This window comes from Dasypus novemcinctus, chromosome 10, assembly GCF_030445035.2.
Source record: "Dasypus novemcinctus isolate mDasNov1 chromosome 10, mDasNov1.1.hap2, whole genome shotgun sequence".
Classification (NCBI taxonomy): Eukaryota; Metazoa; Chordata; class Mammalia; order Cingulata; family Dasypodidae; genus Dasypus; species Dasypus novemcinctus.
The window spans coordinates 24,363,762-24,375,009 of NC_080682.1; positions in this window are offsets into that span (position 1 = coordinate 24,363,762).

Sequence of the window (11,248 nt, forward strand, 5' to 3'; positions counted from 1 at the left end):
TATGGATCCTTGAATATACAGTCATCTAATATTCAACAAGGCCACCAAGACAACTAACTGGGAAAGAATAGCCTCTTTTAAAAAATGGAGCTTTGAGAACTGGATATCCATATCCAAAAAAAATGAGAGTGGAAGATAATCTCACATTTTATACAAAAATCAAGTCAAGATGGATGAAAGATCTAAATAAAAAAGTCAAGACCATAAAGATCTTGGAGGATTATGCAGGAAAGTATCTGCAAGATCTTGTATTAGGAAATGGTTTTATGAACTTCACACCCAAAGAACAAGTAGGAAAAGAAAAAAATTAAAAACTTTTTCACCTCAAAATTAAAAACTTTTTCACCTCAAAGGAGTTTGTCAAGAAAGTGAACAGCCAGCCAACCCTATGGGAGAAAATATTTGGTAACCATATATCTGATAGGAGTCTAATTTCCATATAAAGAAATCCTATATCTCAAAAATAAAAAGGCAAACAAACCATTTTAAATATGGGCAAGTGATTTTAACAGACACTTCTCCAAACTAGAAATGCAAGTGGTTAAAAAAACACATGAAATGAGGCTCAACATTACTATTAGGGAAATGCAAATCAAAATTACACTGAGGTATCATCTTATACCCTTTAGATTGACTGTTATTAAAAAACAGAGAACTACAAGTGTTGGAGAGGATGTGGAGGAATAAGAACCCTCATCCACCATGAATGGGAGTGCAGAATGGTGCCTCTATTGCAGAGAAGTGTTTGGTGTTTCCTCAAACAACTAACTATAGATCTGCTAAATGACTCAGAAATTCCACTGCAGGGTATATACACAGAAAAATTGAAAGCAAAGACATGGACAGATATATGCACACCATTGTTCAGTGGCATTATTCATTATTGCCAAAAATTGGAATCAACCCAAATGCCCATCAACTGATGAATGGATAAAAAACAATATGGTATATACATACAGTGCAATATTACTCAGTTGTAAGAAGGAATACAGTACCAACACACGGGATAACTTGGATGAATCTTGAGAACCTTATGTTGAGTAAAGCAAGCCAGGCATTGATAGACAAATATTACATCACCTCACTGATATAAATTCATCAAATTGATCAGAGTCACAGAGCTAGACTCTGGAAGATAGGTTTACAGGAAATAGATAGGGGGAAGAAGGTTGTGAGCCAACGTCCATATGGGCAAAATCTTTAGTAGTGAGGAAGTGTATAGTTGTGCAGGGAAGGGACATGGCAGGGGCATAGTAGTACTATTGGTTTGGGCAGTATAGGTCTGACAAAGGGGGTAGGTTGGGGAGGGAGGGTTAGATGGTCCATGGACATACAGGAAGGGTTGGGGAAGGGAGCAGGTAAATACTGGGGATTGATAAGTACATGGTTGAAACAATGTATCATCCACATATAAAACATTTTTTAATATGGGTAGGGGGAAAAGGGGAAGATGCAGGGTATATAGGAGTCCCTTGTATTTTGTACTTGACTTTATAGTGACCTAAAACTTCTTTGAAGACAAAATGAATAAAAGTAGGACAATGATGGAATAAATTGAAGAAAATAATGTCACTATACAAAATGGGCAATAGATCTTACAGTGTTGAAAAAGAAAATGTCAACAATTTTTAAATATTTTCATTGAATTTTAATATCCCAACACTTTAATGAAATTATTTTTTTTTCAAATTCTACTCAATTCATTCATTTAAAAAAAAATATTACATTCAAAAAATATGAGATCCTCATTCACCCCCACCGCCCCCAGCCCACCACTCCCCCCACAGTAACACTCTCCCCCATCAACATGACACATCCATTGCACCTGGTGAGTACATCTCTGGGCATCCATGCACCCCATGGCCTGTGGTCCACACCATAGCCCACACTCTCCCATGTTCCATCCAGTCGGCCATGGGAGGACATACAATATCCAGCAATTGTCCCTGGAGCACCACCCAGGACAACTCCAAGTCCCGAAAATGCCTTCATATCTCATCTCTTCCTCCCATTCCCTGCACCCAGCAGCCACCATGGCCACTTTTTCCACATCAATACCACATTTTCTTGATTATTAGCCATAATAGTTCACGAATAGGATATCATTAAGTCCACTCTAATCCTTACTGTATTCCTCCTTCCTGTGGACCTTGGCTTGGTTGTGTCCATTCCACATCTATGTCAAGATGGGGCTTAGATTCTACATGGATACTGGATGCAATCCTCCTGCTTTTAGTTGTAGGCACTCTAGGCTCCATGGTGTGGTGGTTGACATTCTTCAACTCCATGTTAGCTGAGTGGGGTAAGTCCAATAAATCAGAGTGTAGGAGCTGAAGTCTGTTGAGGCTCAGGGCCTGGCTATCATATTGTCAATCCAGAGATTCAAATCCCCTAGATATATCTTAAACCCCAGCACCAACTACAATTCCGGTAAAGTAGCATGAAAGGCTTGTGAAAAGAGATCATATCTGAGTCCAGCTCCATCACGCAGAAACACCAGCACCAAAGAAGGGCCAACTGACATGGCAGTGAGCCCCATCTGCCATGACCATAGAACCTGTGGGTCTCTTTAGCCCTCAAAAGGACCAATACCTGGGGTTGTATCTAGTTTATCTGTCTCTGAGACTCTGCTCAGGTGTGCATAAAGGCAATCCTTCTGACAACCTCCAGACTCTTTTTTAGAGACTCATAGCCATATAAACTCATTTGTCCTTTCCATTTCCCCCTTACTTTAGGTCAAACAGCATTTTTAACTCCTGTTATTACACGTAGACAGGGATATTCTGCTGGTCCACATTGAACCTTTAATTCAAGGTCATTTTCTAGTTGCGTCATCAGCTGGTATTTGGTAGTGATCCCTTGGTGCCAGGGAGGCTCATCCCCAGGTGTCATGTCCCATGCTGGGGGGAAGGCATTGTATTTACATGCTGAGTTTGACTTCGAGACTGGCCACATTTGAGTAACATGGAGGCTGTCATATTTAATGAAATTAAATTATATTTTAGTTTAGTTTAGTTTATTTTTGGTATATTTAAAATTTTTTCTGTGTTTTATTTCTCATGTTTAAAACTGTCATTAATATCATTTTCTTATTAATTGTATTTGGCTATTTTATTGATTTCATTTTTTAAGAAGTTTTGAATCACAGAAGGGTTACAATAGTGGCAGGGGAGGATTATCGAGGTATCAGTGATGGGGGATATATGGAAGATAGCTCCCCTTAATACATATAAGGCATATAAATGTGTTCAAATATTCATGAGGTGTTGTCACATTGGGTTGGGATTTACATAATAACCAAAACAACAAAAAATTCCCATCCTGGGGAGCCCTGACACCTTCTCTAATGGAGCAGCAAGAATTCCCTAAATAGAGGGGTGCGGGCAGCGGCGGGCCTCCGGGAGGGTCGGCGCGGTTGGCCAGGTGGGCTCTCTGGATGGGGGCTGCCTCACGGTCGAAGGAGAGGAGGGGGTTCGGCACGAAGACATTGGGCCCTCGCTTTCTCTGCTCAGGCACGGGGGACGCGTGGTGCAAGCAAGAACACCACGAAGACAAGGTCTAGGCACAAGTCTACTTTATTGTTGAAGGGGACATGGTTTTATAGGGTCTAGGGATACGTAAAGGGACTTGATTGGTGCCGGCGGGTGCTGTTGCTTGCGTAGGCGGTTACTGGACAGTAGGCGGTTACTGGACAGTAAGCTGGCTAAGAGGTTAGGAGCAAGGGAGGGGAAGGGGAAAGTGTGGGCTGTCTAGATAACGGCTAGGCGGAAGACGGAGAAGGGGAGAAGGAGGGGCAGTGCCGGCTGCCAATACTGGGTGGGAAGGAGACAGGGACAATTGCTCCCTTTTGTTTAAAAGTATGTGCTTCGGGGGAGGTGAACTGGTGGCAGCAGGGGCAGTTCTGGGGTAAGACGGGGTACTGGGGTAAGATGAGGGGAGGAGGGAGACCACGAGGACCAGCTGGCGGCGAGAAGCAGAGGGCCCTCCCAGCTGCTCTCAGCTGCAGAGGACACAGCGTCTGGCCAGGACGCATGTGCCTGCTGCTGGGGTCGGCGCACGCCGGCACCTGGTGCGCGCCGAGCTCTGCCAGCAAAACAGGGTCGTGATGTTCCTGAACCCCTCGCCTGATTGGGGGAGAAGGAGGGAGATGAGTGAGGAAAGGGAGACAGGAGGTTACAGGCGTGTGGTTCGGTGTTTGAGGCGGGGGCGGGAGGAGCGCGGCGGATGGCTTGGTGGTGGCTCTTTAGTGGTGAGGCATTGATAATGAACCTGCACAAAGGAGCTGAATACCGCGTTGGCTTGGTCTTTGGCGAGGCAGACTATTTTTTTGACGGCCCAGGGTCCTACAGTGAGGGCTAAGATGATGATGATGAGTGGGCCTAAAAATGGAAGGAGGTATGGGAGGAGGGTATGGAGAACACTGGAAAAATAGTTCGCATTTTCTCGCTCTTTGCGGCGCTTATCCAATCCCTCCTGGGCCTTTCTCAGGTTGTCCTCGACTAAGCCGGTGGAGTTGGCGTATATGCAGCACTCCTATCCAAGGGCGGCACAGAGACCCCCTTCCTTAAGGAGGAGGAGGTCGAGGCCGTGGCAGTTCTGGAGGACTACCTCAGAGAGGGAATTGAGAGAATTTTTTAGATGTTTTACAGCATTTTGAAGGTAGGTGATATCTTCGTCGATGGCCTGTCTGAGAGAGGAGAGGGCAGAGGACTGTGTGGTGAGGATGGTGATCCCTGTGCCTGCCCCTGCAAGACCTAGAAGGGTAGAGACTGTTAGGACTGCGGTGACAGGCTCTCTCCTTTGTAAGTGGAGGGAGGTTTGTCTGCTCAGCACGTGGTGGAAAAATTCATGGTCAGAATGGTAAACGACTTGAGGAGCGAGAAGGATGAGCAGGCAAGTCTCATGGGTAGCGTTGAGGGTGGCGACATTGAGGCAGGGGGTTAGCCCGGTGGAGGTGCAAAGCCATTGGGAGGTGTTAAGGGGGATTAAGAACTTGGCAGAAGCGCTGGGAGAGAAGTAGTTAGAGCAAGCACTAAGGGAGGGGTGGGAACCTTGACGAGAATGAACACAGCGTCCTGTGGAGGAAACAGATTGAAAGGTTAGGGGGACGGAGGAAGTGTTCCAGTTGCACTCGGCTGGGTATACTGAAGTAGATTCGTTGAACGTGAAGTTAACGGTGACAGGCTCACAGATAGGAAGGGACGGGGAGAGGCAGAGCCAACAGTTCTTGGTGAGGTTGGGGTGAGAAGTATTTAGAGATAAGTAGGATGCATAGATTAATGCGAGAAGGGGACTGGAATACTTGATAGGGGGGGCCATGGCTGGGGAGAGATGGACGAGGCGGGGGGTGCCACTGGAAGGGGGGAGGCGGGGGGGTTGAGGACTTTATTGGGGCCAACGGCGAGGGGTGGGGATTCAGGCATGGGCAGTAGTTTTCTGATGATGAGGAAGGCTTCCTCTTGCCAGCGCTGGAGGGTCCAATTGGAGCGTTGATGGGCCGAATTGACAACGGCTGGGGAGATGAAGGGAAGCATGACGATGAGAGCAATGGGAAGAACGGAACTACCCGCGTGGCGGCGAATCATCTGTGGAGACAAAAGAGAGAGAGAAAACTACAAAGGAAACAGCGATGGGAAGGAGGCAAGTTAGGTAGGCAACTCGTTAGGAGGATCATTGGTGTCAGCGTTAGCGGAAGCCTCGGCGGTGTGGGGCTTGATGAGACATCCTGGGACCCAGATGGGCTGCGGCTCTGATTCAGGGAAAATGCAGGCGAATCCCCGTCCTTGGGCTAAGAGAGGGGCAGGTCCATGCCATTGGGTGGTCTGCGGGTCACGCCAGAGGACAAGTGGTGCAGGGGTGGGCCGGAAGGTAGGCCCCCAGTGCATGTGGACCAGTGAAAAGCCTTGGGCATTGAAGGTCATCAGGTTGTGTCGGATCAGGGCCTCTGTGACGACGTCGCGAGGGGTGCGACGTGGCTGGTTGGCAGATGTCTTGAGAATGAGGGTTTTGAGAGACTGGTGAGCACGCTCTACTAGGCCTTGTTCCTGCGGATTGTAGGGAATGCCGAAGTGATGGGTGATGTCATAGAGCTTGAGGAATTCGGCAAAGGAGGCGCTCCGGTAGGCAGGTCCGTTGTCTGTCTTGATGTCCCATGGAATGCCCATGAAAAGAATAGATTCTCTGAGTGCTTGGATGGCATGCTTGGCCATTTCTCCGGTGAGCGCGGTTGCGTAGCAGAGATGAGAGAAGGTGTCGATGGCTACGTGGAGGTATTTCCATCGGCCAAACTGGGGGACGTGAGTGATGTCCAGTTGCCATCTGGAATTGGGGCGGAGCCCACGAGGGTTAACTCCCTGCGGTTGGAGCGGCCCCAAGGGCAGCAATGGAGCGCATGTTCGGCATGACCGCACAAGGTGTTTGCAGGTATGGATTGGGAGGTCTGGAAAGAGTTTGTGGAGGCCAGCTGCTGAGAAGTGAAATCTGGCATGCAGTAGCTTGGCCTGATTGATGAGGTCTCCGACTGCGACAGTGGTCTCGGCTGGAAGCAGGTGAACGGCCTGATCAGCAAGGTGGTTGCCGTGGGCCAGGGGCCCGGGAAGGCCAGAATGGCTGCGGATGTGAGCAATGAACCAAGGCTGTCGGCGGTTTTCTATGAGCTCTTGAAGGTCCAGGAGAGTGACGTTGATGCTTTCACTCGCTGAGTTGTCGGGCGGAAAAAACGCAGAAAAGGCGATGACTTGGCAGACTTGTAGGCAGTAGAGGCTATCTGTAAAGATGTTCAGTGGACAGTGGGGATGGGTTTGGAGTGCTAAGATGACAGCACACAGTTCAGCCACTTGCACAGAGGATTGATGGAGGCGCACATGTGAACGTGGCTGGTGCTCGCCGGGTGCGAAGACAACGGCGGCAAACTTAGTCTTGGAGGCGTCTGTGAAGATGATGGTGGTGTCTGGAAGAGGCTTGCTGGATGGAAAAGGGAAATGGCCGGGGGCAGCGATTTCTAGCAGGGGAAGGCCCTGCAGTAACCGATGCTGTGGAAAGTGGTTATCGAAGTTGCCATGATAAATCTCCATAAGAGTCTGCATATCAACGGAGCTGTGTAGCAGGGTGGTGACTTGCTCAGCGGTGAAGGGCCACACAATGGTGTCAGGTGGGCACCCATAATGATGGGTGGCTTGTGTGACTAGGGCGGTGGCGAGCTGAACAAGTAGGGTGGTTTGAGGTCCAATCTTTCGGAGCTTGCTCTTTGCCATATGGACCCAGAGGAGTGGTCTGTCTTGCCAAAGAAGGCCAGTAGGTGTTCCCCGAGTGGGTAAGACTAGGCCTAACAACGGTTTCCCGGGCTCATGTCACTGGAGTTGGCACTGTTCGATGACTCTATTTACCCGGGCCAGGGCATTTTTGGCCTCGTCAGTGAGGCGAATCCTCTTTCCGGGTGCGGATGATGGCGGAGCGTTGGAGCAGAGTAGCCGGTACAGGGGCTGGAGTTGCTCTGTGGTAAGCGGCAGCGCTGGGTGCAACCAATTGATCTGTCTGCAGAGTTGTTGCAATTCGAGGAGCGTAAGCAGGTCAGGAATTCTGATGTGTGGCGTTTGGGGCGCAACGGTGGAAGTGATGGAGAACCCTAGGAACTGGTAGGGTGGATGAACCGTTAGCTTCTGTGTATTGACTTTGAGATCTAGGTCTCGAAGGTGGTGCAGCAGTTGCTCCAGGACTGCATGCAGACCTGACTCTGAGGGATGGGCCACGAGCAAGTCGTCCATATAGTGGATGATGTTAGCGTACTTCACGAGTGGCTGGATGGCTTCGCGTACATACATCTGGCAAACGGCAGGGCTGTTTCGCATGCCCTGAGGCAGAATGCGCCAGTGGTATCGCAGTGCCGGTTCCCGATGGTTGGTCTGAGGAACCGTGAAGGCGAATTTCGGTTGGTCGTCCGGGTGCAACGGGATGGAGAAAAAGCAGTCTTTAATATCTATCACTGCAACAAACCAATGCCGGGGCACCGCGGTAGGGTGGGGGAGGCCGGGCTGCGGCGATCCCATAGGCTTGATGTGTTTGTTGATTTCTCTTAAGTCTTGAAGTAGACGGGACTTCCCGTTCTTCTTTTGAATGAAGAAAATTGGCGAGTTGTATGGGCTGGTGGAGGGCTTGATGTGGCCTGCGTGAAGCTGCTCATCAACAAGCCCCTTAAGGATGTCCAGTTTAGGGATTAGGAAAGGCCATTGCTCCACCCAAATGGGCTCCTCTGTATCCCATTGCAGAGGAACGGGTGCTGGAGGTTGAATGCGAGCAATGGCCGAAACTATTGGGGGGGCAGCTGCAGTGGCATGGCAGTGAGAACGGCTCCCAACTGATGCAGGATATCACGGCCCCAAAGAACTTGCGAGATTTCCTTCAGAACGAGGGTGCGGAAGGTTCCCTGTCGACCTTCTGCGTCTCTCCAGATGACGTCCTGGGCAACTTGCTGGGAGAGTGCTTGGCCGGTGGCTCCCACCACTAGGGGGCCATCGGTCAGAGGGAGGTGCCCTGCCTGGTTTAGTGGGATGCAGGAAATTTCTGCTCCTGTGTTGAGTAGCCCTGTGAGCCAGCGGCCAGAGACTTGGATAGAGAGAAGAGGCCTGGTGGAGGGTGCGATGGGAACAGACCAGAGTACTTTCATGGGCGGGGGCGCTGAGTCGTTGCGGCCTCTTTGTTGCGGGGCTGAGGCCTGCCCCCATGGCCGTTTAAAGGCTTGCGGCTGGTGTTAGGGACGCGGCAGTCGCAGGCCCAGTGGCATCCTTTTCCGCACCGCGGGCACGGAGTGGAAGGAGGCCGTGGTGGATGGCCTATGTTGGGCACGTCCGGCGGCGGCCGTGGCTTGTTGGGGCAGTCTCGAGCAAAGTGGCTGAGTTCGCCACAGTGGAAGCATTCGTTGGAGGCCGAGACGGCAGCGAGGACAACCTGGGCCACAGCAGAGGCCTGGGTGTTGACTCTGGAGCAGGCGAGCACCCAGTCGTGGAGGGGCTTGTCTCTCAGCCGCCTGATGATCGCCTTGCAAGTTGGGTTTGTGCCCTCCTGAACAATGTCCTTGATGAAGGAGGTCTGGGCCTGCATGCCAACGACCTTGCGCTCGGCCGCGGCCTGGACACGCGCCATGAAGTCTGGTTTCTGGAAAAGTCTCTGGTTTCTGGAAAAGTCTGGTGAGTGGCTCGGGTGCAGAGGCGGCGCAGTTGCGGAAGGCACAGAGGGCACACTGCCTTAGCTGGAGGAAGAAGCTTTGAGGGAGGGCAACGTAGCTCTGTGGCATGGCGTAGCGCCCCAGTCCGAGGAACGCGTTGGCAGGATATCGGGTGCCGTCGCAGGCGTTCTCGGTGATTTGTTTTTCATTCTCGGCAGCGAAATGTGCGTGCCAGTCAATAAACTGCCCTGAGGGAAGTATGCCTCTCGCGAGGGATATCCAGTCGTAGGGGAGACAGCGGGCAAAGGTCATACGTTCAAGGAGGTCTTGAGCATGGGGGCTGGCGAGACCGTCCTCTCGGATAGCACTGCGGAGGGTTTGCACGTCTTTCGGGGAGAAGGGAACCCATACTTGGGGGTTCGCTCGAGAACAATTGGGATTTAGCGGATACATATCAGCGATTGGAGCAGTGGGGGGCTCCAAGAGAAGATCATTAGAGCGCGGGAGGGGGTGTCTATTCAGCGGCACATAAGATGGCGGGTGCTCGTACGCATCATCTAGGTCGTCATCAGAAAATGGCGGATGAAGCGCTTCCAGTTCCGGGTAAGGGCAAGATGGCGCCGGTTCCGGGTAGGGGCAAGATGGTGCCAAGGCAGGAAGGGGAGGGTACAATGGCGGATAGTCCTTCCGTGAAGAAGCAGGAAGGGGCGGGGAGTGCAGCTTCTTCCTCTTTTGGGAGGAAGAAGGAGGGAGCGCGCCATCTCGGGTGGGCTTTCCTCTGTTTCGTGAGGAAGAAGGCGGAAGTGCGCCATCCTGGTCGGAGTCAGAATCAGCGGCGCAAGGGGGGTCAAGCTCAAGCGCGGCCTCCAACTGAGCCGAGAGCGATTCGGCATCGGAGTCGTTACCGGGAGCGCTGTCTTGGCGGCCGCGCCCTTCCCCTGACTCATCCACCGTATCGCACGGGAAGGCCTTGGCCTCGGGAGCGGGCATGCCTTGCAAACAAGAGCGAATGGCCACAAGAGTGGGGAGGAGGCCGGGGGAAAGACCCGGCCCTCATGTTCCATGTCTGAGGCTACTCGTTCGATCAGCCGGGCATAAGTCTGAGGACTCCAGAGCGGGCAGGTGATGAGCCAGGGATTGAACAGGAGAAGTAAGTCCCAGTAGCGCTGAAGCTGGCGGATGGAAACTCTAACCTGGTTAGTTTCCAGGAGGGCAGCCAGGGCCCGAACCTGCGGGACCTGACGGGAGGAGAGCGAAGCACCCATTCTGGTTTGAATGGAAGATGCCAAAGAGTCCCTACCTTAAGCGAAGCGTGGGGGGTAGGCGTCAGAATGGGCCCCACCCACATTGGGCGCCAATTGCAGGCAGCGGCGGGCCTCCGGGAGGGTCGGCGCGGTTGGCCGGGTGGGCTCTCCGGAGAGGGGCAATTACTAATGAAGGAGAATGGTCCATTGATGGGCCCTTCATATCGAGGACTATGCTTATGAGCCTTTGTTCTTGAAATTGAAATTTAGCCTAGTGTTGTAGGGTGCCTAAGAGTTACCTACTGGAAACCCCCTCTTGCTCAAATGTGGCCTTTCTCTAAACCAATCTTAGCATATAAATGCAGTAATTTCCCCCTAACATGAGATATGACTCCCAGGGATGAGTCTTCCTGGCACCAAGGGATTGCTACCATGTACTAACAAGCAATATACCTGGAAAAAAAAGACCTTGAACAAAAGGTGGAAAAGGTAAAAAACAAATGAGTTTATAAGGCTAACAGACTTCAAAGTGAGTCAGGAAGTTATTCCAGAGGTAACATTTATGCACTTCTCCACAGGATCTCATTGACAAACTATTGAGGGGTCTGAGACATCTGCACACTAGAGTCAGATAGCTCAGGACTATGGTCCCTTGCCAATGGGTCCTACATTGGAATTTCTGCTCCCCAGTGTGACTTTCCCTTCTGTTTTTCTATTTGAATGAATAATTAGTAATGGAGTTTATAGGTATATGTCCCAGAGACTAAAATCTTGGGGCTGTCTGTGTGCCAGCTGGGTCTTGAATATCAAAAGAGTTGAAACATCTACTCTCCAGTTCATTGGA